We start from the raw sequence: 27,124 nt of genomic DNA on the forward strand, positions 1-27,124 counted from the left end.
CCTTGCTAAAGTGCCCGTTAATGATGGATTCAGGGAGAGGGGTATCAATATCTTTATCTACTGAGCAGCTTCGTAGAGTAAATAGTTACAAACCCAGATAATCCTGATTAATCTCAGCTTGTCACAAAATCGTCACTGGTTCAAAAGCAGACTGATTAAGTACAATTAGAACAAATAAACATGTGATGGGATTTGAGGTATTATAATAATAAGAAAGCATATCATTCCTGCATGAAGATATTGATGAGCAAAGAAATGATGAGAGTTCTTTTTAAAAATGTAAGGATCCAGGAAAAGAACAAAGTTTGATGTTTTTAATTGTCTTTAAGTTCTTTCTAGACATTCTTAGACTTCTTGAAATTTACCTAAAAACCAGATAACACCATGAAGCTAACAAGATTTTACCACGGACCTACAATGTCTAGTTCCTGTGTTTCATGAGAATTTTTATTCTTCAGAGAATTCAACTTTAGGTTATAAATGCTGAAGTTCAAAAATACTTCTTTAGAGCAGAGTTAAATACCAAGTAAGTCAAAGAAATAAAAAAATAAGGTGGTTTGAATTTCTTACTTTATTACAAATGCCTGAGTAGTACTTGTATAAAAAAATAAAAATGTCTTTCTAGCATATATTCTTAAAAATATACCTTGAGACATAACACTATGATCTCAGAACAGGAGTTTTCTTTCCTTGCTTTGTTCACTATTCTCTCCCTGTTGTCATTGCTATGTTTTAAATGTGACATCAGGTGACCATCTCATCCATATACCAGAGAGTTCATTAAAGTATATGATCTGCCTCAGCAAAGGTCTTACGGTGAAAGTTTCTTTGAATTTTCCTTTTGATTTCAAGTTTTAATTGGGAAGCCAAAAAGAACATAATCTCTACCTGTTACCAGGAAGATATCCAAGTTTCATATTAGTTTTCTTATCTCTAGTGGAAATCTGTAGCCACACAGAACAATAATGAGCAAAATCTAAGGCCCTCTGTGGATCAGAAAGGAAGTCAGAAAGACAAAAAATCCTCACTTTCAAGAAGTTTTTAAAACTAGTACACATGACATCATGCATCTTTCTCTGGTATGGTCTCAAACATATTGCAAGAAGTTTTCCAATGGGCTCTTTTTGTGAAGGTGTTATATTGTCAGGCTGTTAGACGAATGCACCTGGGTCTTTGGGTTTTTTTTTTTTTTTTTTTTTTTTTTGGCTTTTTAGTAAAAGCTGAACAGTGTCCATAGATTTTTCTGAGCTACTTCCAACATACAGTAGCAGCTGCTGTGTTTATGTACAATACCACTGAGCAAGTGGCAATTAAACTACAAAATCCTAGATATGTAGTTGGGAAGCAGCAGGCAGTCAGCACAAAACTGGCACTGAGCTTAAAGAGAAAGGGTTCCTACTTCTGAAATAGGAGAAAAGCTAAAAGTTCCAGGGAACAATGTACATAGAATGGGTTAATATCAGCAATTTCTGATAGAAGAGACATAACCCAAAGAATAAAATATATCTTTTTTGTTGCTTCATAAAGCTTAGCAATAGTGTCAAATAAGCCACAAACTTGTTTGTGTTATAAAAACTAGTATTTAATATTAAACTCCTTTAAAAGTGACATGCTGGTTTTGTTTCATGTGTACAAAATACTTATAGTAATCTTCTATGGGCAAATGACTTAGAGATAATTATGATGTACTTTGTTCCTTTGGCCTTTGGGCATATAAATAAGGATGTCAAAACATTTCAGTGTAAAGCAAAAGCAATTATAGTCATAGGCATTTTACCTACTGTCCACAAATTCCTTGTTACAATCCATCATATCCTGAAAAGTGGAGCTGTAAATTCAATGGACCTGTCATTAAACACAAAGAAGACACTTCAGATGTGAGTGATTACCTACTGAGATATTTGGTGCTATAAATGTACCTTGAGAGAAACTATTCACACTTGATGAATACACTGTCAAGTGCTATAATGTCCTTTATATAGATTAACAGATCTTTTCTTGACATACCTAGCAGATTTAGAATATAATTTATTTTTCAAACAATTAATGATGAAAATATATAAAATGCATTTTGCTTAATTTGCATTACTTCAGTCAGATAATATGTGAGATCTTAGATCCAAAGAATAAGTGGTATAGGGTTTACATAATACAAATATTTAGTGGCATTTCATTTGGATATAAATAAATAAAGCTTGCCTGAAGAACAAAAAAGCAAAGCAGCCAGCCACTGGCTCTTACCTCAACCTCAGTGTGAAAATGGTGATCCTGCCGGGCGATGGTGATGCACGCCTTTAATCCCAGCACTCGGGAGGCAGAATCATGCATATCTCTATGAGTCTGAGGCCAGCCTGGTCTACAAGAGCTAGTTCCAGGACATCCTCTAAAGCTACAGCGAAATGCTGTCTCGAACCCCCCCCCCAAAAAAAAAAAACTCAGAAAGAAAGAAAATGGTGATCCTGCCTCCAGAAAACCTCAGAATGACACTGAGCCTGAGAACTGTCTCTTCCTATCTCTAGTTCTGGGATTAAGGGCTTTTACTAATACTACCTGATATCTATGTCAAGCTAGTGCAGCTGCTTAAATTAAAGGTGTGTGTTATTGTGCCTACTGGGATTAAAGTTGTGTGCCATCACTGCCTGGTCTGTAAGGCTGGCCAGTGTGGCTGCTTTACTATTCTGATCTTCAGGAAAGCTTTATTTATTAAAATAAGAAGGCTATAAATAACATATGTAAAACAATATATAATAACTATATACAATATATACAGGCAACAAATACAGCAACAATGTCTAGTCTGTTTGTATTTGAAAAATTCAGAGAAAATATTCCATATCTATTCTATCTTGGGGAGTTTAAAGTCTAGTACCTCATTTACTTTCTATCATAAGTTGCTTTATGCATCGGATAAACAAGGTAAATTATAACTATCTAGTCTTTAACTCCCTCACAGACACAAGAAGGAAATAATACGAATTGTGTAAACAGGAAATGCAAGCATGTGGCTTCCAAAAGAATGTGAATCATGAGAGAAATATCTGGCTCCCTGGACAGTCACCCAAATTTTCTCTGCAATATTGAGGCATCTCTCTTCAGCCTATAGTCCGAGCATATCTGACAGACATCTTTGTGAAGCAGAATATTTTGAAAAACTGTCCCTCTGTGTATTGACATTATTTGGAGTCACTTTCATTTGTGGTCTTCTTGTCTAATTAAGACAGCATACTGTTGTAGTCAAGGCAGGAACATTTTCTTACCCAGTGGCAAAGAAAGTATATTTGATGTGGAGTTTCTTCAATGCCCTTATCTTCTCTGAAGTAAATTGGTGCTGCCTGGAGCAGAGGTCTCCAGGTCACCTAGAGCTGGAAGCAGTGCTGAAGCTTCTGGAGGGTGCTGTTATAGAGAACCTGCCCAAGGTCCATGTGGAACTGTCCAGAGTGCTGTCATATCCAGGAAACAGTCAAGCTGCCAGATTTGCAACTGGTCTACCAATCAAGAACTCTTTGGCATGAAAAGATCCAGATATCAAGGCACAAGTACCAGCAGAGTTGACTTCCTCTTGAGGCTAATGTTCGATGGGAAGTCAAGAACTGTTTTGCAGATGTTGGGCACAGAAACTTACTGGTCTAGTTCTGCTTCACAATATGTGGCTGGTGTTGCCTGTGCAGAGATTCCAGTAAATCAGTGGCCAGGACTCCTTCCTTAGCTGGTAGCCAATGTTACAAATCCCAATAGCACAGAGTACATGAAAGAGTTAACATTGGAGCCGGGCGGTGGTGGCGCACGCCTTTAATCCCAGCACTCGGGAGGCAGAGGCAGGCGTATCTCTGTGAGTTCGAGACCAGCCTGGTCTACAAGAGCTAGTTCCAGGACAGGCTCCAAAACCACAGAGAAACCCTGTCTCGAAAAACCAAAAAAAAAAAAAAAAAAAGAGTTAACATTGGAAGCTATAGGTTACATTTGCCAAGATACAGACCCAGAGCAGCGATAAGATAAATACAATGAGATTCTGACGACCACAATACAAGGAATGAGAAAAGAATAACCTAGTAATAATGTGAAGTTAGCTGTTACTAAAGAACTCCTGAATTTCCGGGAGTTCGTCGGAACAAACATTGACAAGGATTCAGAAAAGTATTGTGTCATACAAGTGGTCTGTGAAGCCACACAGTGTCCAGACACAAGGGTACAAGTGCCCGCTTTACAGGACCTAGTGAAGATGATGTCATTGTAGTACGAGGAATTAGAGATGTTTATGGTTTTTGCTCTTTTTGCAATCACAATTGAAGCAATGAAAAGTGACAGTGTTGAGATGGCCCTACAAGGAGCAGAATTTGTGTCCAATTCCTGTGATGAGGATGATCTTCTCTAGTACCATTCATTTGCCAAGAAATTTTCTGGTATAATTGTTTTTAACTGCTGGGTAAAATTCCATTGTAATAAAATACAAAATTTTATTTATCCTTTCTTTGGTTGATGAACATCTATGTCATTTCCAGTTTTTGACTATTATGAATAAAGCTGTTGTGAACATAGTTGTGCAAGTGTCCTTGTGTGAAGTGTCCTTTGGGTATATGCCCAGGAGTGGCATAGCTGGTTCTTAGGGTAGATAGATTCCCAATTTTTGTAGACCCTGCAATATAGATTTTCAAGGTAGCTGTAGAAGTTTACAGTCCCACCGGAAGAAGAAAACTATTCCCCTTGCTCCACCTCCTCTTTAGCATGAGCTATCACTCGTATGTTTTGATCTTAGCCATTCTGAGAGATGTAAGATGCAATATAGACCAGGAAGGGGGAATGAGACTGGAAGTTAGAGGGTTCAAGTGGATGAGAGGAGGATGAAGAGAAAGAATACTGGAATCTGGAGCTATCTCTGGAAGGAGTTAGAAGCATAGAGCAGTGGAAACACCCAGAAATCTATGTGGAAGGCCATAGCTAAGACTCCTAGAAATAGGGAATATGGAGCCTGAATGGGAAATGCCCTGTAATGAGGCAAAACTTCCAGTGAAAGAAGTGGGCCACATACCCTTCAACCTACAATTTATTCTGCCTACTCAATATGGTGGGTAAATATGAAACAGAAATGGTGGGAGTAGCTGATTACTGTCACAGCTGGAGACCCACAGGGTGAGTGATAAACAAACAAACAAAAAGAACAAACTGTCCTTGAGAGAAGTATTGCTTAAGGTAATGGTCAGTCTTTAGGACAGATATCTTTTTATTAGGACATTTTAGTAACTAGAATCCATTGGGGCTGTGAAAAGTCCATTGACTCTCAGTGGAAGAAAAGGTGCTTTATTCCTCATGGGAGGAGTAGAGATTCTGGTTTGCTTCTCTCCTCCTGATACCACTGTTCTAGGTCTGCTGCACAACCTATTTGCTCATAATTGCTTAAAATCTCCAGGTCTTGATGAAAGTCCAGACTTTCTCCCAGACTCTCTTTCTCAGAAGTTCTGATAGACCACTAAGGAAAGAGAAGACATATTTCTGTCAGACAAGACTATTGAAGCTAACTACCTCCACAAAGTGTTCAATGACCTTACAAAAAGTATTACCAATTTGAGTGTTTTAAATGAGAACAGCTTACAGTCTCTTATGTTCAAATGCTTAACCTGAAGTTAGCAAAACTATTTGGAAAAATTTAGATGGTACCATGTTGAGGGATGATGCATGTAAACAGGAAGTTAGAAATTCACTATCACATTGTAACATAGTTCTTGTTGTCCCTAGATAAACTATCTTCTATTATTGATTGCCATTGTTTTCTTATAAAATATTTTATAATTAAGGTCCAGGTATTTTACTTGTATTTCATAGGAGAAATAGAGCAAGTTTACTTACTCTGTTTTCCTGAAAATGTAAGTTGTAAGTATAGTTATTATTATTATTATTATTATTACAAATTTTCCCCTCCTCGCATTTCCCTCTCCCTCCTCCCATTCCCCCTCCTGCTTCCTCTCCAGTCCAAAGAGCAGTCAAGGTTCCCAGGTAAGTATAGTTTTAAAAGTACTATTATATAGGGCATTAATTAAACCAGGATGTTAGAGCTCAGAAAGTGTATAATGCAAATATATGACTAGGCAATTGTAGCTCCAAATGTCAAGTGGGGATTCTTGAAAAACTCTGGGTAGCAGGCAAATTTTGTTAGTCCTTGAGATTTCAAGCCAAAGAAAAAACTATCTGCCCATAAAATTCTTATAGAATTTGGACACATAGAAAATTTTCCACCAATTTTTTTCTACTATGAAATGACTAAGTCAAGTATGCATCCTATTAACTGAATTATGTTATTAAATTAATTGGATGATCATCCTAATATTTTTATTCTCTTCTAGTAGTCATCTTCGGCCCTATTTGTTATTTTGTCAAAGCTTCTCCTATTTGTACATTAACAGAACAGTGTTAATTTTATTCTACGATTATTTCTTCTTCTTTTTCTATGCAATGTCATTTTCTGACACATTTGCCACAAATTGTGTGACTGTGGCTATTTAAATTTATTTTTGGATTCCATTATCTTTGACAATTTGATATATCTGTTTTCTATTTTACCAAATTAATGCTTATTAGTTCTTTAAAAATGTCATATAATATATTTTATCATATTCAACCATTTTTTCAGTTCCTCCCAAATCCACCTCCCCTCCTCTCCCTTCTCCCCTCCTAACTCTGTGTCCTTGAACTCTGCGTCATTATAAATGGAATGAATATGTATTTCAGGATGATTGCACACTTATCTCTGAATATGTTAATTTGTGTATTATTCTTCAGCTTTATGTTTAATCTATATTTTTAATTTATATATATTTTTTCTTCTTTCTAATATTTTCTTAGACCAGAAAGAGTTTATACTTGCCTCTCTCAAGTATTTTCTACTTTCATTCTAGTATTTTTATATTACATTTTCTTTTTACTTTCTAATTATCAGTGCCCAGATTTGACTTTATAAAGTCAATATTATTTACATTCTCAATAAGAAGCTAGAGCTAATGGGCCAAGCAGTGTTTTAATTAATATAGCTTCTGTGTGGTTATTTTGGTTCTGGGTGGCCAGGATGAACAAGTAGCCTCTCCCGCAACAAGATTCATAAGTAAAAATTTGGCGAAAATGATGTTAGCATTGGGTTTTATGTGTTGGGATTTCTTGGTGAGTTTTAGTGGGGTTTCCCTTCTTCTGATAAATTATCATTTTCTTTAGTTTCTCTGACAACACTGAAGTTCAGAAGTCTGGCTTCCTTTACTTGAGTTTTAAAGTGTCTTAGAAAAAGGAAATCTATTTAAAACATTTATCTGCGCTGAGGAAATGGCTCAGCAGGTACAGATGCTTGCCTCCAAGCTTGACGACCCAAGTTCAATCCCAGAAATTCACATGGAGGAAGGAGAGAACCAATTCCTGCAAACTGTCTTCTGACCTCCACACTTGCTATTGCATGCACACCCACCCATGTACACAAAACACAGAAATATAATTTTAAGACTGTTTAGCTTCTCTATTTTAACACACCAAATGTGATAGTATGGAAAAACTTTATAATTAATAATTGTTCATTTAAAGATAATAAAGCTATTAATAAAGAAAAAAAGCCGGGCAGTGGGGGCACATGCCTTTAATCCCAGTACTTGGGAGGCAGAGGCAGGTGGATCTCTATGAGTTCATTGCCAGCCTGGACTACAAGAGCTGGTTAGGACAGGCTCTAAAGTTACAGAGAAACCCTGTCTTTGAAAATCAAAAAAAAAAAAAAAAAAAAAAAAAAAAAAAAAAAAAAAACTTTCCATTGAAAGTATTTGTACATCCAGGAGCTCTTTTATTCTGGAAGCATTCATGACACTGCAATTTTTCAACTCCCATTTATCAAATTAGTTATTTTTTACCTTACCACATAAATTTGTTTTGTCATTAACTTAACTTCTTAGATTATTTTGTTAATATTAACTAATTCTTACAATATCTTTTATTTTCCAAATTTACTTTATAGAAGTAAATCACATTAGTCTTTGGCTAGGGCACCTGCATTTCATTTTCAATAGAAGAGTCATGGTTTATCATATAATAGCATAATTTTTACTACAGTTATCAATTTGAAGGAAAGAAATATGTCCTACAATATTTAAGGACAATATAGTCACATGCATTACCATATGTCATATCTAATTGTATTCATATGTTTTCTTAGAGTATTCCAAATCCACTGAAATTTCTGTGGTGATAACTTGATTTTTTATACTTCAAGTAAAACCCGTTATCATAAAATATGATGCAACTATTTATTTCTTAAATTCCAGAGCCTGATTATGACAGCAATTTTTAAAATCGTTTTTATTCTTGCTTACTGTCACTGTGTGTGTGTGTGTGTGCGCGCGTGCATGCATACGCGCATGCAGGCACATGTGATGTATCTGTGGGAAAAAGGACGTAACCCAATACAGATGTAGAAGTCAAAGCCCAACTTTGTAAAATTAGCTCTCTCCCTCCACCTTGTCTTTGTTCTTTTCTTTTCTTTTTGAGTTGATAATTTCATTTCATTTCTCCATTCCTTTTTCTTCCTCCACATCCTTGTATATATTCTTCTGAACATACTTAAACCTTATGATCTTATTATTTTATTTTGTATCAATTGTTATTGCTTGCATATATATATATATGTATATATATATGTATGTCCCTAAGTATAGTTTGACTACTTCGCATAATACTACTAGTATGTATGTTTTCAAGATGAAAGTTTGTCACTGGTCAACCAAATAATATCCTCTTTCCTGGTGAAGGCCACTTCTCCTATTTCTAGTTTTCTTAGTTTCCTGTAGCTCTTTTTGTAAGCTTGAGGCTTTAAGAACTTTTCTCCAAACAGTTGGTCATGTTTATTAGGGCCATACTTGTCCAGCTCAAATTTGAGCACTCACATCAATGAGACTATATTCATGTAGCTTCTGCTATTACAAGGAGACACAAACTCACAGCCATTTCCATGATACTCTGGCTTTTACAATATCTTCCCACTCTTCTGAATGTTCCCTGGGTGTTAGAGAAGTTACCATAACCAAAAAATCTCACCAAAAAAAAAAAAAGATTTTATTTGGGTATTTGGGTTTATAGTTCTAAAGAGTTAGCGTTTACAACAATAATGTCAGGCAGCGTGGTAGCAGGAAGGTAGCCATGTCACTGGAGTTTAGCATAGAGTTTAAATCTTGATCCATAAGCACAAAGAAGAAAAAAAAATAATTTGGAATGACCCTGTTTTTCTGAAACCTCAAATCCATCCTCAGTGACATACCTCCATCAACCAGGCTATACTGCCTAATCTGTCCCAAAAAGTCCACCAACTAGAGGCATATATTCTCATGCAAAGCACCCAGATACCATGGCAGCATTTCCCTCCTTCTGTGTTACCATGTTTATTGATTCTGTTATTGTCCTAATTATATTGCCTGTCTAAGAAGGCAGTCATACAGCATCTTTTTAAAACTGTATTCATAATCCTGTCCTCATACGCACAGAAAAGTGCAGGTAGGTATCACCCCTCATTAAAGAAGCTACAGCCTACAGAAAATAGAGATGTTTAGTGGAAACCTCAACTAGACACAATGCATATATAAAAGGATTGTAGAATGCCCAGCTCCAAATTTGTAGGTGGAGCTCAGTCTGCATTAATGGATTATGTAAGTCTGTGGATGTGAATTTGGAAGAATATATAAGAACTTTCATTTTTATCGAGACCCTTTGTCCTACCTTTAAGTTATACTTAAAAAAATTATTGCTATCCTCTTTCACAAGCTTACGTTCATTCAACTTGACAGCTTCAATGTTATTGAAATCATTTTTTCAACTTAAAATTTCATTTTAATTCTTACCTGTCCTTTTGTATAATAACCTACAGATTTTTTGTCTAGTTATGTAATTTAAAACTATACCAAACTTTTACTTTGTGGTTAAGAAAATGACTACTGAGTGTAGAATAAAAAAAAAAAAAACTACAGCTTATTTTACTGTTACCATAGATAGAATTTAAAGAGGAAGCTCTTTCATTAATCACTGTTTATTATTCAGCTGTCTTTTTTATTACAAAAGATGGAATGAACAAGATACAGTTCCTCTCCTGAGTTATTTTGTGAGCATTTAATCTAAGTAAAACTAAACTACATAAGAAAAAAGAATGTTCAAGGAAGGATATTTGCTGAGCAGCTGTCATTACCATGCTTGTAGTACAGGGACACCTACAACAGAAATCCTTTTTCCCCTGTGCGCATAGGATGATGTTATTAACATTATCTTTGAGAAGTTTTACAAATATTTGAACATAATAAAATGGCTCTATGACAGATGAACAACAGAATATAAGTCTAAAAATACTGTTAATGAATATTTAAGATATTTTCCACTAATTTGTTCTGTCTATTTGTCCTCATTTCCTTCTGGTCTTTAAATGTACCCCCAAGTTTCTCTCTTTTTCTCCCCCATATTGCTCTGCTTAAGCTAGTAACCATGGCATTTTGAGTATCTTTTGTTAGACATATATATTTTGATTTTCACATACTTACGTACAAGACGTTGTTTCTGAAGAGGAAATGTCTTTTTGTTTAGTATTCCATGGTCAAATCAAAGTAAAGATGCAGAGTTCTATTAAATCTCTTTTTAATTGTGTAAGTGCCCTGATGAAATTGTCTCACTATACAAAACCATTATGTTAGACACAAATTAAGGCATACACAAGACTTTACAATGGTATTTAAAGTGAAATATTTACGAAGTGATTTAAATACTAATGACAGAGCATTCCTAGAGGAGTCACAAAATTAAAGGATAAGAACATTCAATGCCAGTGTCTCAGTTCCTAGGTCTGCAGCATGCTGCATTTATTGTTTTTCATTACTCAATTCATAGATTGACGCCAAGAGATCGAAAAAAAAGTTATGGGGAATGAAGTACTGTGTTTGAAGGACATTTCTGTCCTCATAACTTTGAGTATTAGTACCATTGCAATTTACATGACTTGTCAAGAAAACGCTTCTGTGGCAATTGAAATTTTGCCATCTCAATTTTGACTTCTATCTTCAACAGACTATTGGTTGCTATAGATAGCTGTAAACATACATAGGGTCAATGTTCTAGCACCTTCTATAACTCTATGACCAGCTTGATTATTTCACTAAATATCAATATTCTTGTGGATGTAAAATGAGGAATGCAACTTTGTTGTTTCTATGCACAATCTACAACTCAATTAATAGATCTGTATTTCTTATATTCTTAACTGATAAGCAAATAGCTTCTACCAATAGCTTTTAGCAGATAATTACTGACTTCAAAGTACAAGCTTAGTCATATATTCATGTGACCTTGACCAAACAAAGTTAACCCTTTGGTGGGAAAGTATCCTGAGATGCATATCTCTACACCTGACAATTAATTCAACAGAACTAGTAAGGTGAAATGTTTGGGAAGGCTTTTAATTATATATCAAAGTTTACCTATAACCAAATAATGGTCCTCTAGAAGTGAGGAAAATAATTTCAAACAAAGAAAAAGAATGCTTAATAAATTAAAATGGTTATGGCTAAATCTTCCAAAGCTAGAAGATTTTGAGCTGTTTCTCTTTCTTTTTGATTTCTTAATTTACTCACAATTTTATGACAATATTATAATTTTATGGAAAATAACACCAATAATGGACATTTTCATGTAAATGAATGATGTGGTTGCAATAATATATATGAAAATCAGATGTAATAGTTCATGTTATGGGTAATAAATAAGCTTACCCTCAAATGTCTTCAAAATTGTGATAAAGAAGAAGAAATAAGAGCTGGATGTTTCAGTGATTAAAGCACCTGCGGCCCTTGCCAGAGCGTTCGAGTTTCTATTGCAAGTACCCACATAAAGAAGCTCAAAGTCACCTAGCGCTCCAATTCAAGGAGATCTAACTCATTTTTCTGTGCACAGAGAATGAACATAGTGAAAATACATATATCCATTAAAACATAAATATAAAAGAAAAGGAATATATATACTCATAAACAAATTTAAAGCAGGAATAGAAGAGATTTGAACAAATGCTTAGATTTGAAAGCTTAAAACTACATTTCACTGAATTGCAACTCATTGTTGATGAAATACATTGTGTCTAAAAAATAAAGCAATAAAGTCTATCAGGAAGAAGAAAGGCATGTTTCTCATTTGCATATACTATAATACATAACAATTAAAAAAGAAAAATGAATATATATATATATATAAAACATTGGTGTGTCTCTTAAATCATTTCCTCATTTATTACACCTAAATATTTAAGTTTTTTTTAAAGCTAGCATTCTTAGGATTGTGTTTAAATGTTAGTACAAGATTGCAAGTTTAGCACATGCAAAGCCTTATGTTCAAATATTCATCAGAAAATTAAAAAAAAAATTGTCTGCCACAAGTCAAATTAATGTTGCACTAATCATTTCTTAAAATGCAAACATTCCACATGTAGAATTTTGATATTTTAGAGATTATATATGTAAATGTAATTATGCAAATTAATGTAGGTTCGACCTTAGTATTAAAAATAGCTTCTAAAGATAGGATTGGTGGAATTTTCTAGCACATTAAATTATTGTTTTAAATGATAAACTAAAATCATAGTTTTATATTATTTGCATTGCATAAATTTTATATTATTGAATAATTTTCATCATAAAGTATGTCATACAATTGGAACTCTGAAATAAGGCTATGTTGGTCAACTATGTGAATGTTGTCTGACAAAACCTACATAAAAAATAAGCTAGAAGTTACTAAAGAATAAAACAGCTATCATATTAATATTTCTTAAAGATACTTTTACCCAATTTAACTGCAGTCATCCATGACAAAATTGCAAACACATTACATGTTTGATTTTTTTGTAATTGCTATGAGTTACAGGCAAGTCTGTGTTACAGTGTTTGATGTATGAATGAATGTAAGAATTGTATCAAGAAGTGTCTTAAAAAAATCTGTAGTGGTGTCTGCCTTTAATCCCAGCACTTGGGAGACAGAGGCAGGTGGATTTCAGTGAATTCAAGGTCAACCTGGTCTACAGAATGTGTTTCAGGACAGGTTTCAATGCTACATAGAGAAACCTTGGGCCTGGATGGAAGTGGGAGGACCTTGGTCTTCCTGTAGGGCAGGGAATTTGGACTGCTCTTCAGTATCGAGAGGGAGGGGGAATGGACTGGGGGAAGGAGAAGAGGAGTGGGGATGGGGGAGGGGAGCGGGGGAGGGGGCAATATGTGGGAGGAGGGGGAGGGAAATGGGAAACGGGGAGCAGTTGGAAATTTTAATTAAAAAAGAATAAAAAAAAATCTAAAAAAAAAATTGAACATGGTATAACAAGTCACAATAAGACTGGCCACAAACCCTCACATCAAGGATGGACTAGGCAAACTAGTAGGAGGAAATCATGACCTAGAGTAGGCAAAAGATTCAGATATCTGCCCTTCCCATACACACTGCCCAGGTAAGGGTCCTACAAGAACACCAAGCTACACAACAATAACACATATGCAACCACAACCTTGCTCATACCTCTAGAGGTTCCTTGACCACTGGATCAGTCCCTGTGAACCCTGCTTAGTTGACTATGTATGCCATGTTCTCATGTTGCCCTGGTGCACTCTGATTCCTACGACCCTTCCTACAGACTTCTGTGGGTTCCTTGGGCTCCTATGAGTCTCTGCAATTGCCCCCATCAGTTGCTGGATGAAGCCTCCTTAACGACGATTGAGCTAGGCTCTAATCTACAGTTTGCCTGTTTAAGCCTTGATATGAGGGGATGGGAGTAGCCTTATTGTAATTTATTTTCCCCAATTCAGTTAATTTCTCTGGGAGGACTGTCCTTTCCTAAAGGGAAATGGAAGAGAAGTGAACTGGATCTGGGAAGACAGGAGGTGGAGGAAGAGGAACTAGAGGGATTGTTGGGGGGAAATACAGTCAGGATATAATGTATGAGAATAGAAAAATAAATAAATAAAAACCTGAAATAAGGAGATGGACTCAAGTTCATGTTTAATGGAAGACTGATAGACGAATGGTTTTGGACAAATGTAACCTCTTTTTGAATTCCTAATTTTTCCTCTTTTACTTATATGGATGCAATGCATGAGATAAGTGCATTGTTCTCTAAGACGTCATTTGGTTGAAGTGTAAACCTAATGAGCTATTATGGGCCCACGGTTAAAAAGAAACACTGTATCAGACCAAAATTAAATAAACGCTTTACCTAATCTTAAATTACCTACTTATTTTTATGGCAGATCATTAAAAATAGGTATCATAATTGCTTAATTTATAAATGATGAATCTTGGTTTTACTGATGTCCATATGTTTTTCAAGGTAAAACCTACTAAATTTTTATTAAGTTAGAAATATTTCAGAATAGATTTTTACATTCCATGAAAGCAAATTGTTAAGATTGCAATGTGATTGGAGACAAATCTATAATATTTGCATGCTGAAGCTACAAACTAATGACTAACATGGTTCCCCAATAACATGTGGAGATGGCAAAAGAAGATGTGATTGTTAGGTATTTCTTATAGAAATGGAGGATACATAAAAATCTAGTTATTGGTAGCAATATATGAAATGAAAGGAGAAGATTGGAAGGAAAAAGATGAAGAGAGAACGGAGGAATCAATGGATCAGTATGAAGGAAATGAAAGAGGATACAAGAGAAAGAGATGCAGAAGGGAAAAAAAAGAGACTGAGAGTTGTCAGGAGAGATGCAAAGGACCAGAGTACAGGAGAGAGCTGTTAGAGTCTTCTCCTACAAGAGGGCAAACAGATTCTGCAGTGTCTCCAAAAAAGATAGGACATTCCACCAGAGAACGTCTCCTTGGTACTGCAGAGGCAAAGAAAGAGGTCTGTCTGTGAGAAAATATTTAGATCTTACCCTCTTACATTTATTCCTCAGTAGGGTTCAGATGTAGAACAGAGTTTTCATCTCCCCCGCTCACACATTTTCAACAGGAAAATGTTTCCAACATTTCAACCTTAAAAATATTTAACTATATTTATTTATGTTATGGTTAAAACTATTTTCTTGCGTGTATGAGTGGGCTCCACGGAGCAATAGAGAGGACATTAGCAGGGTACAAATGATTTTACTGTGGATGGGAGAAAGATGGGAGGGGCAGCTCTAATTTAGTGAAGGAGACAGAGATAAATACAGAAGAAGGGGAAAGGGTTGTAAAGTAATTGTAAGGATGTTTTAAAATGTCATATTTAATTACGTTAACTATCTAACCCCCTAGCAAAAACAAAATACAAAATCTAAAATACACCTTGGTTTTTATATAAATATACATATATGGTTTAAATAAAATTTCACATCTGGTATGACAGTGTTCCTTCCAAGAGCCACTAACAAAAACCTTAACAGGAGGCATGACGTGTCCTCTTTTAAGTTGTTGGTCATGGTTCCCCAGTAAACTTCAGGAGCATTACAAGCTGTTGTTTTTGCCCTTACTTTGACCCAAAAATGTAGAAGGAAAGCCTCTATTGCAGACACACTATGTGTTTCAGTTGTAAAATTCAGAGTGCCCTGAACTGGATCTGACCTGAGAACCTCCTCACAAGAAAACTAGCTTTCATAGTACAGGAAGACACCATGGAAGCTTCTGAGGTAGGGAAACATTTCACCTTTTATTTCACCCACTGCTTTCTAAACACTCAGAGCAACCCTGTAGATGAGAGAATAAATTCCAATTATCTTAGGTGGTACTTGAAAAACCTTCAAAATCTGGCCGCTAACTATTTTCTAATCTTAGATCTCATTATTTCTCATCACTCTGAATAATTAAATGGAACAACATTAGATATTTTTAAAAGCTTAGCAAGTTTAGAAAGTTGCAATAGCTATTACTATTCTTGAAAATTTTTTACTTCCTATATTTTATATTGGAAATATGTTTCATAAATTTATAAGTTCATTCTGTATCTTAAAAATCAATACACACACAGATAGATAGATAGATAGATACATAGATAGATAGATAGATAGATAGATAGATAGATAGATAGATAGATAGATATCTTTCATGTGAACTGAGTGATTCGGTTAATTTATATAAAGGAAAAATAAGAATATATGTTTTTTTGAGATTTGAGGAAAGAAATAGAATATCTGAAAGGTCAATGCGACACTCAATGGATCATTGCTACTTTTAAGATGTGTTTTCAAATTGTTTCCTCAATGGTTGATTGGGAGTTTTGCCCTTGGTTGGAGGCATTTAGAGGTAGAAGGTGGATAGAAGAATTAAATGGCATGAACTAAAAATGAGCTTTCACGTTAAATGGAGCTATGTCCTTGAAAGGGATTTAGATATTTTATAGAGGTTCCTGGCATGTTCGTTTTTCTTCTTTCAAAATTCAGTTTATTCAATTTTTTTCCTGTGCAAATGTTTGTGTTTGTGTGTTTGCATATCCATGGAGTTAAGAAGAGGATATCACATAGCCTTGAGGTGTAATTCCAAGGAGGTGTCAGTCCAGTCACCAGTATAGGTGTTAGGAGCCTAACTGTTGTCCTCTGGAAGAGAAAACAATGCTCTGAACTTCTGGGATAAATTGCCAGCCATTCACAGTGAGTGCTTAAGAAAGGGCTTTCACCTGGGACCATCCACAATGCAAGGTTCCTTACCCACTCCAAGGATTAGATAAGGGTGGGGTGGGAGGGTGTGTGGAGGGAATGGGAGGAAGGAAGGGAGTGGGAACTTGGATTGGTATATTTTTAAAAATCGAATAAGTTAAAAAAAGGGGGCCATAAAAGTCTGTATTTTTCTGTAACAGGATCTCTCTGATTTTCCTTATAATGATGTCATTGATTGTTCCTATATGTGTCTACACTTATTGTTTACTTTGATAGTGTGACATCATACTGCTGTCCCCTGCAGATCTGAGCAGAGGCAATCACACACTCTTACATCTCTCAAACTTTGAGTTGAACAAATACTTCTGCATTATAAAATTAAGGTATTTGGGGAATATTATTATAGTATTGAAAGCTAAGTGATGTACCAGTAGGATAGATGGTTTGAATGTTAAGAAACTGCTCCTTCATAAGACTAAAGCTGGATCATACCATATATAACCAGAGTTTCTGGGGCTACAGCTAACCCAGTCTGCAGGACACCACGTGGGGATTCAACCAGAAAAGAAAAGTAATAGAGTCTTAAAAATGTTAAATGGTAAAACCTTAAGCCCTTCTCTTTGAGTTTTTTTTCTCATATTTCAATACTGCTTAGAGATAAAATCTTCTGAATCCATTTCTTATGTTTTAAATTTGTATTTCCATGATCTCTTATCACAGATTGTTGACACAGTATTTAAAAACTACACCTCCTTATTCAATGCATATAAATAAATATGTAAATAACAATAGATAAATAGACAATAAATAAATGAATAATTTGATCAGCTGTGAAATATCAGTAATTATCTTGGCCAGTTCAAGTACTGCAAGGTTAGGCAGCTTGCACTTAACTTCTGCATTAAAAAAAAAAAAATAGCCGGTATAATGAAATGTAAAATAGAAACGCTTTCTCCCAGACCCAAAACCAACTCATTTTCTTTCCCTGGATGGAAAGAATCAGGAAGTATAAACAGTTGAGGATTTTTTTTTCTTTATTCTTTTTTAATTAAAATTTCCGCCTCCTCCCCGTTTTCTATTTCCCTACCCCTCCTCCCACACATCGCCCTCTCCCCCTCTCCCCATTCTTCTCCCCCTCCCCCGGACTCCATTCCCCCTCCCTCTAGGTACTGAAGAGCAGTCCAAATTCCCTGCCCTGCGGGAAGTCCAAGGTCCTCCCACTTCTATCTATGTCCAGGAAGGTGAGCATCCAAACAGGCTAGGCTCCCACAAAGCCAGTTCAGGTATTAGGATCGAAACCTAGTGCCATTGTCCTTGGCTTCTCATCAGCCTTTATTGTGGGCCATGTTCAGAGAGTCCGGTTTCATCCCATGCTTATTCAGTCCCAGTCCAGCTGGCCTTGGTGGGCTCCCAATAGATCAGTTCCACTGGCACAGTGGGTGGGTGCACCCCTCGTGGTCCTGACTTCCTTGCTCATGTTCTCCCTCCTTCTGCTCCTCATTTGGACCTTAAGAGCTCAGACCGTTGCTCCAAATTGGATCTCTGTCTCTATCTCGATCCATCGCCAGATGAAAGTTCTAAGGTGATATGTAAGACATTCATCAGTATGGCTATAGAATAGGGTCATTTCAGGTTCCCTCTCCTCAGTTGCCCAAGGTACCAGCTGGGGACATCTCCCTGGACACCTGCAAGCCCCTCTAGAGTCAAGTCTCTTGCCAACCTGGAAACATCCTAGATGCCCTTCAATGGATGAATGGATGAAGAAAATGTGGAATACATACATATTAGAGTTCTACTCAGCGGTAAAAAATAATGACATCGTGAATTTTGCATGCAAATGGATGGAAATAGAAAGCACTATCCTGAGTGAGGTATCCCAGACCCAAAAAGATGAACATGGGATGTACTCACTCATAATTGGTTTCTAGCCGTAAATAAAGGACATTGAGCCTATAATTTGTGATCCTAGAGAAGCTAAATAAGAAGGTGAACCCAAAGAAAAATGTATAGTCATCCGCCTGGATAGGGGAAGTAGACAAGATTGCCGGGCAAAAACTGGGAACTTGCGGGTGAGGTGGCATGGGGTTAAGGGGAAATGAGGTGAGAAATGTGAGAAGGGGAAGATGGGGGGAGCTTGGGGGAATAGGATGGTTGGGATATAGGAAGGGTGGATACGGGAGCAGAGAAATATATATCCTAATTAAGGGAGCCATCTTAGGGTTGACAGTTGAGGTTTTTAAGAGTTGTAGAATAGCACAGGTAGTAACCTCCTGCCAGAGATTTCCAATTACATTTAGGTGCATAGTCTGAAGTCCCAGCACAGACAAAATAGTTTCAGGAAGCTATATGGAATACATATAGTGAAATTTATTACAAGGAGGTATTGATAGGATTTCCATAAAATCTTTAGACAATAATGACTAATATGCCAAATGGAATTAGACATTTAATGCAGTTACTTTCTTATATGCCAGTGTCATGTGAAAAAATCTAAAATAAGACTCTCGACAGTAAGCTCAGTGCTTGTTGAAAGCAAACTGATGACATTCAGTATGAATTATATTTTCTGAAAGAATGTCAATGGTGTGTGTGTATGTATGTGTGTCTGCGTGTGTGCAAGAATGAGAAACAGAGAGACAGAGACAGAGAGACAGAGAGTGAGACCAAGAGAGAGGGGGGAGAGGGAGAGAGCTTATACTTTAAAACAGACAGAATGAATGAGGCAAGGGGAATTAAAGTATAATATCTGCATAGTAGTGGTTAATGGCAAAAGTATCATTTATATATTTGAATTTTTCATGTTCTGTAATAGACATTATTCTTTTCTTGATTTTAAAAGAAGAAAAAAAGTATTGCTTTTGTTCTTAGATATTTGAGTCTTTATGTAATACAATGGAAAGTTCCTGATGATCAATCAGCAAGTAATAAAAGCAAATATAATATTTAAATAAACAGTAAAATAATGAGTCACCACAATTATACAGCTATAGATGAATTAGAAATGGCCACAGTTACAGCAGGAATAGTATGAAAATGAGAAAAGTGAGGCAGGAGAATCATTCATCTCTCTTTCCTTCTTTCTTCTTCCTCATCTCTACTCACTAGATTCCAGCTCCATTTGTTTGAGGTAATAGCAAACAAGGGAAAGGACAATGAAGGAATCAATTCAAGGTAGAAATAAGCAATTGAGAATCAGTCAAGTCCACTCTAGTAGTATACAGAAAAGGTGGAGTATGCAATTCATCTAATGCTGCTCAAACCCCAGAGGAGTTTTCAGTCTTGCCTGAAGTCAAAGCCAGACTCTAATGTCAACAGTCCATTCTAGGGTCAACATGTCTCATGTCAAATCTCATAGTTTTTCTGTATTTTCAAAGTTCAGACAATCACAGATTTTAGCATTTTAGATATTGTCTGTATGCAAGATGGGTAATGGGGACCTTATCTTTCATCACTGAAATTTAACAGTATCACAATAAAGCAATCATGAACACTCACACCCAAAAAGGCATGAGCATCCAGCTTACTTAATGACAGAAGCTTTAGTTTAAGATTATTAAATCACAAAGATGTCAGTAGTCAAATTATTAAAACCTGTACTTTAAGATAGCATTTAATTCATTCAGTGAGATGTTGACAAGATTTTATAAAAGCAAATTTGCATTTATCAAATTGACACAAAACAATCATACATATTCATGTACAATATAATATTCACTTATATGTTCATATTGTAGCACAATAAAAGAAAATCATAGTATTTGGTATCTCCATTGGATGATACATGTCATTATTATGATAAGTAATAGTCAGAACAAAATTGTACTTTATGCAGTTACTGCCAGAAATACACCCTAGTTTAAAAACGGATATAATTAACAGCAATAATAAAAAATATAATGCTTCTTTTAATATAATAACTAATGAGTGAGGATTACCTGTAACAATATCAAGATTACAATGAATAAATATGTATTTCTTGGATAAAATTCTTATGTTACTATCACACTGATACTTGTTACAAACACCTCTATGGTTGCTTACCTTTCACTTGGTATCACAATATATTTATTGGAAATATTTTCTATCTCTTCATTAAATTCCTTTTTAAACAGCATATTTATGTACACATACATAAATATATACACAAAACACACATACATATACATAGAAACATGTAACAACTATTGAAGAAAAAGAAAGTAAAGTCAATGGATATGAAAGAAAGGAAGGGATAATGTTTTGAGTGTGGAAAGAAAGGGTGAAATGTTATAAGAATATTATATGCACAATGTAAAAAAATCCACAAATTCGTTTTCAAAATGTAATGGATTTATTGAAAGGAATACTTTTATATGCCACTACATTTTATATTAGAAACCTTTAAGTATTTTGAAGTTACCTTCTCTAATTTTGCATTTTTTTGTTTCAGCATCTTCACTCTATTGCTAAATGCTTGACAAGTTTCTTTCACAATCCTGAAATATTTTTCCACATTTGCTCTAACCTGTTGTCAAAGTAGTTCCTATAAATATTCTAATTTGATTCTTGCTGTTATAATTCTCTCCTATTCAAAATATTCTCTAAGACTTTAGTTAACAATGTTTATGCTTCATTTCCTGTAGCAAAATTACTCCAGTTATTTTAAAAATATGATATGTACTCGGGAGGCAGAGGCAGGCAGATCTCTGTGAGTTCGAGGCCAGCCTGGTCTACAAGAGCTAGTTCCAGGATGGGAGCCAAAAAAGCTACAGAGAAACCCTGTCTCAAAAAATCAAAAAAAATATATATAATATGTTTAATTTTTGAATGAACTTCCCAGAATAGGACATCAGTATATATCAGAGGTCCAAGAACATTCTTTATATCTTAATCAAATCATGATATCAGTGTAGATTTGAAACAGAGCATTGATGAATTTTTAAAAATATATATTTTTTATAATAAAAAACTTTTTTGACACAGGTTTTCTCTGTGTAGGCCTGTCTGTCCAGGAACTTTCTGTGTAGACCAGGCTGTCTCAGACTCAGAGAACTGCTTGTTTCTGCTTCCCAGCTTCTGGATTAAAGCTGTGTGCATCACTGCCCAATTTAACAAAAAACAAAAACCGAAATAACCAAAAATATTTACTCCCACAGAAATTGTACCAATCTATTTATTAAAGTAAAGCATTATGATGCCATCATCTCCAGTCCCTATTCCTTATTATACCTGTTTTGACATTTACATTTTAAACTAAACTTTTAAATCATAGCATTTTCCCTTTCTGTAAGTGTTCTAACGTAAATACTTAGGACTCAATATAAATATTCCCAATCATTTCATGTACAGAAGAAGAATCTTCCAATCACATTTCCTTTTGGTTCTTTTTAAATAATAAATTTCAGATAATGTTATTTTTTCCCCACAGAACTTTTACCTATGCACATATTCTAGCTTTAGTGCCTGTTTATACCTCTTCTGGGTTTAATATTAATTCTTTAGTATTGTATAAATTATTCACCATGAAACTTAAATGTAACCATAAGTGAATATGTTCTGAATATGTATATAATTTGAGATAAAAATTATATTTAAAATCTAGAGTTGTTTTATTATTGTGAATATTGTCAATTAACTCTTCCTTTTGAGCATACATACACCCATTTTTTTTAAACTGAGAGACTTAACTGTCTCCAGCCACCATATCCTAACAATTTTGTTATTTTACCACTCTACTAGACTAGACTATAAAGCTTTAATATTGCATTTTTTCATATAATATATTTTATCTTAAATTCTCACTTCTTATTTCCTACGGTATAATATAAGCACTCAAAGTCTTACATTCTATTGATGTGAGAGTATCCTCTGTGTGATGTGATTATCATTAATGAATAAAGAAACTGCCTTGGCCTGTTGATAGGGCAGAACGTAGGTAGGTAAGGAGGACTAGACTGAACACTGGGAGAAATAAGGGTGGAATCTGAGGGATACCATGGATCTGCTGCCTGAGACAGATGTGCAGAAACGTTGCTTCTAGCCCAAGACCCTCTGGTGATACACATATTAATGGAGATGGGTTAAATTAATATGTAAAAGTTAGCTAATAAAAATCTAGGGCTAATGGACCAAGCAGTTTTTTTCATTAATAAAGTTTTGTGTTGTTATTTCGGTTCTTGGTGACTGGGACAAACAAGCAGCCTCCTCCTCCTACAAATTGGCATCCATGTGGCCAACTAAATCCATGTAAAACCTTAGAGGGCTTAAAAAGGAATTCTAGAAAAAAACACAGAGTTTATTTTAACACAGCTTCTTACTGTTTGCTTGTGGCTTGCCGCAGCACCTTTAACAAAAATTTTACTAATTCAGCCGTAGCAGGAAAAAAGCAACTACCATTTTAAAATGCCGGCTTTCTGGGCTATGCTCCCAACACAACCTCTGGCTTTCTTGGGAGATGGAGCATTTGAATGGGGTTTTGTGAGCATACTGCCGCAGCTTTCTTGATGGTAGCATGGACCGACTGTGTGCCTAGAGATGGATCTCTGTGCATGTCTCTCAGAGGCAGCAAGCAGCTCTGCCATTCTGGACAGTGCAGAGCAAACAGGCAGTACCATATATACCATAGCAATGACATTACTTAAGTTTTATACTGGGCTGGCAAGCAGAAAGTACCGTGTATTTCTGCATATTATAATGATGGTTCAGTTTAAGTTTTAAGAAGTGCTTAGCATTTTAAAAAAATGCTCCTGGACAGTAAATAATTACAGGTATGGAATAAAGACAAATTCAGATAAAAGACAACTATAAATGGGTTACAGTGCTTGATAAATGTACGTGGGCTTGAAAGAGAGAAGAAAAGAGAGTATAGAATGTTGTACAACAAAGTTAATGCTTTGTAAAAAAAAAAAAGGTAAAATTTCAAAGAGAGTACAGAAAGAAAAATAAGCCATATAAGGACTGAAAATTCACAGAGAGTCTGGTGTATTTATATTATTGTATTTCTTTAAATTTTTTAACTGTGATGAGGCTAAGTATAGTGAGACCTTTAATAGTATGGGCTGCTAAACTAAACCAACATAAATTTTTTTTTTTTGTTTGTTTTGGTTTTTCGAGACAGGGTTTCTCTGTAGCTTTGGTGCCTGTCCCGGAACTAGCTCTTGTAGACCAGGCTGGCCTCGAACTCCCAGAGATCTGCTTGCCTCTGCCTCCCGAGTACTGGGATTAAAGGCGTGCGCCACCACCACCCTGCTTTTTTTTTTTTTTTTTTTTTTTTTTTTGGCAGCATTAATATTATAAAGGCATCTTGACTTCAAAATTTTAGTCTAAGGATATGTTGCTTTGGAAAAGAGATTCTTCTTTTGTTTTCACAGAAGATGATAACCTGTGGATTACTTCCAGACCAATATTGTTTGAGGAATCAAGACCTCCTAACAGGTCACCATGAACACCCCAAAAATACCTTCAAAAATTACTTCACCCAATAGACAGCAGAAAACAGTTTGGAGAAAATTAAGTATGCCCATATTCCCAAATATTGTCTATACATGTTTGTTTACCTTTAAAGGGACATATGATATAGAGATGAATAATTTGCTTTGGTATGCATCTTGGTTTGTTGATACAAATTTAAGCTAAGTTTTATTATTTGTATATGTATATTTCTGCCCTTGATTAAGGTATTGGGTTGTTGTAGTTCATTATAAAATGTAATGTATAATTAAGAAATGTAAGTTAATAGATATTTATCTATAATAGTCAAGCTTGTAGCCATATTAGTTAGATTTTCTAGAGATATATTTCAGTTAGATATTCTTTAAATCTTTCAGAGACCTTCAGAGTATGGAATTTAAAATGCTTTAGGAACTTAGGACCTTTTATGACAATGAGACACATCTGCTCCTGGAAGCACCAAGCTACTTCAAGAGGAAGTATCAAAGAGGCTCCTGATGGAGTTGCTTAGCCATTTGGGTAAGAAACTACTCTTGCCTGGACTGTTGCATGAACAGTACACGCAGCAGGGATAAAACCTGGTCTCAGTGCCAGTGGTTCCACAGTCTGCCCCAGCCATATAACTGTCACCCACATTCAAGGGCCTAGTTTGGTCCTATGCTGGTTTCCCCACTGTCAGACTGGGCTCCCATTAGCTCAAGTAAGCTATTTCAGTGAGTTTCCCCATCATGGGCTTGACTCCTTATACTCATTGTTGACTTATGTTTTCTGTCCCACCTGGTCCTGCAGTGATTCAGTTCCAAAGAATCACACAGAGGTCTATATAAATGTTAAACTGATTGGCCTAGATTTTCAGGTTCTTCTTATTACTAATTTTTATAACTTATATTAGTCCATAATTGTCATCTGTGTTAGCCATATGGCTTGATACCTTATTTGGTGAGGCAGTCCCATCTTGCATCTTCTGCATTTGGGTCACGATTGTAGAATGAAACTTCCCTTTTCCCAGAATTGTCAATGCCCCCACCTCTATTTCTTGCCTGACTATTGGCCAATTAGCATTTATTTAAAATATAAGTGACAGGGTACAGACCATTGTCCCACAGCTCTTTACCCCCACTTTCTTTTTGCTTGCTTCCTCTGTGGCTCCTATTATCACTCCTCCCTCTCTTAGACTAAACTTTGGGAGCTTGGCCCAGTGCTCCATTGTGCATCTCTGTATGTGCCTCCATCAGTTGATAGATGAAAGGTGTATGGTGACATTTAAGATGGTCATCAATCTGACTATATGGCAAACCCAGCTCAGGCATCCTCTCCACAATTGCTTATGTTCTTATCTTGGGTTATCTTTGTATATAACTGGGCATATCTCTAGTGCCAGATTTTTGTTAGCCCCATAATCGTTCCCTCAATCAAGATATCTCTTTCCTTGCTCTCTGTCTCTGTGTTTTTCCCATCTTAATCATCCCATTTACTCCTTTTTTTTTACTGTGTATCTTTTAGCATTTTTTGACTTTGTAAGCAAATCTTTAAACTGCAAAAAATTATGGACCTCTGCATGTGACATGGGTGACTGACTCAGCCTATTTCTCAACTTGTGAAAGTCAAGTCTAAAGTCATAGCCCAGAAGGTTCATGATCAAGAACTGCCTCTTTCTTAGAGCTCTAGAATGCCGATTCTCATTCTGCGGCATGCAGTTTTACTTAATACTTTTGTTCCTACTTATTATACTATGTGCTCAAGATCTCATTGTCTCACAGAAACTCTTAAAGGAGTTGTCTCCTTTTATTATTTTTAAAGCTTTCTCATACCCTATGGAAAGTAGAGCCTCACGTTGTTATACCATCTGTAAGAGGAGGCATTTCTACCAGCTGGAAGTTTCTGAATAACCACTCTGAGGTTCAATATTAATTGTAAATGTTTAGCTAATGGCTCAAGCTTATTAATAACTAGCTCTTTTTCTCAAACTATTTTTTAATTAATTTTTTTATTTTTTAGATTTATTTCAATGTATTTTTTAAAGAAATATACAAAAAAACTCAAGAAATTGGACACCAAAAGATCATATAATCCAATAAAAAATGGAGTACAGACCTAAACAGATAACTCTTAACAGGGGAATCTAAAATGGCTGAAAGACACTTAAGGAAATGTTCAACATCCTTAGTCATCAGAAAACAAACATTATTTACATTTTCCATACCAATCCCAGTTCTCTATCCCTCTCTTTCCCATTCCCTACACCTACCTGCCCACCTCACCCCCAGCTACTCCTCAGAGAAAGTAAGGAATATAGGTTTGGGTATGTTTTGCCTTCATTTTGTTGAATTTTAGGAAGTCTCTAATCTTTCTGATTCAATTGAGCACTGTTCAATTTCCATGAGTTTGTAGGATTTCTGCAATTTGTATTGTTGAATTCTAACTTTAATCCATGGTGATCTGACTAGATACAGGGGACTAGTCCAATGTTTTTTATCAGTTGAGGTTTGCTTTGCTATGAGTATGTGGTCAGTTGTAAAGAAGGTTCCATGAGGTCCTGATAGAAAGGTATATTCTTTTGAGTTTAGGTAGAATGTTCTGTAGATGTATGTTAAGTGCATTCGATTCTTCACATCTGTTTGTGCTCTCATTTCTCTTTTAAATTTCTGTCTGGTTTACATGTCCATTTTGGGAGACTGGGTTAGGGTGATCACATCTTCCTGTTGGATGACCACTGGGTTCTGGTGTTACCATGCTCCTTTTCCAGTTGTTGAATGAATTTTTGCATTGGTACCTACTCATGTCTTCCTCCAGTTGGTGCCAGTAATGTCTTTGCCTCTGGTTCAATTCTTGTCAGGGGCTGTCTGTGTCTTTGGGATCTGTTCTTTGTCTGCTCTGTACTATCCCTGTCTGTGTCTCTCTTGGCCCTCTCTCTTGGCCTGTTCTCTTGGTCTGCTCTCTTGCTTTGCTCTATTGGTTCACTATGTGCAGTCACAGCTTGTGTTTCATAGTTCCTCTCTTAATCTTCTCTCTTTGTAGTTGCAGCTTGTGTTTTAGTGTTGCTCTGAGGTTATGGGGGAGAATAGGAGGGTTTTGGGGGCAGAGTAGAACTT

The sequence above is a fragment of the Chionomys nivalis genome, chromosome 20, assembly GCF_950005125.1.
Source record: "Chionomys nivalis chromosome 20, mChiNiv1.1, whole genome shotgun sequence".
NCBI lineage: Eukaryota > Metazoa > Chordata > Mammalia > Rodentia > Cricetidae > Chionomys > Chionomys nivalis.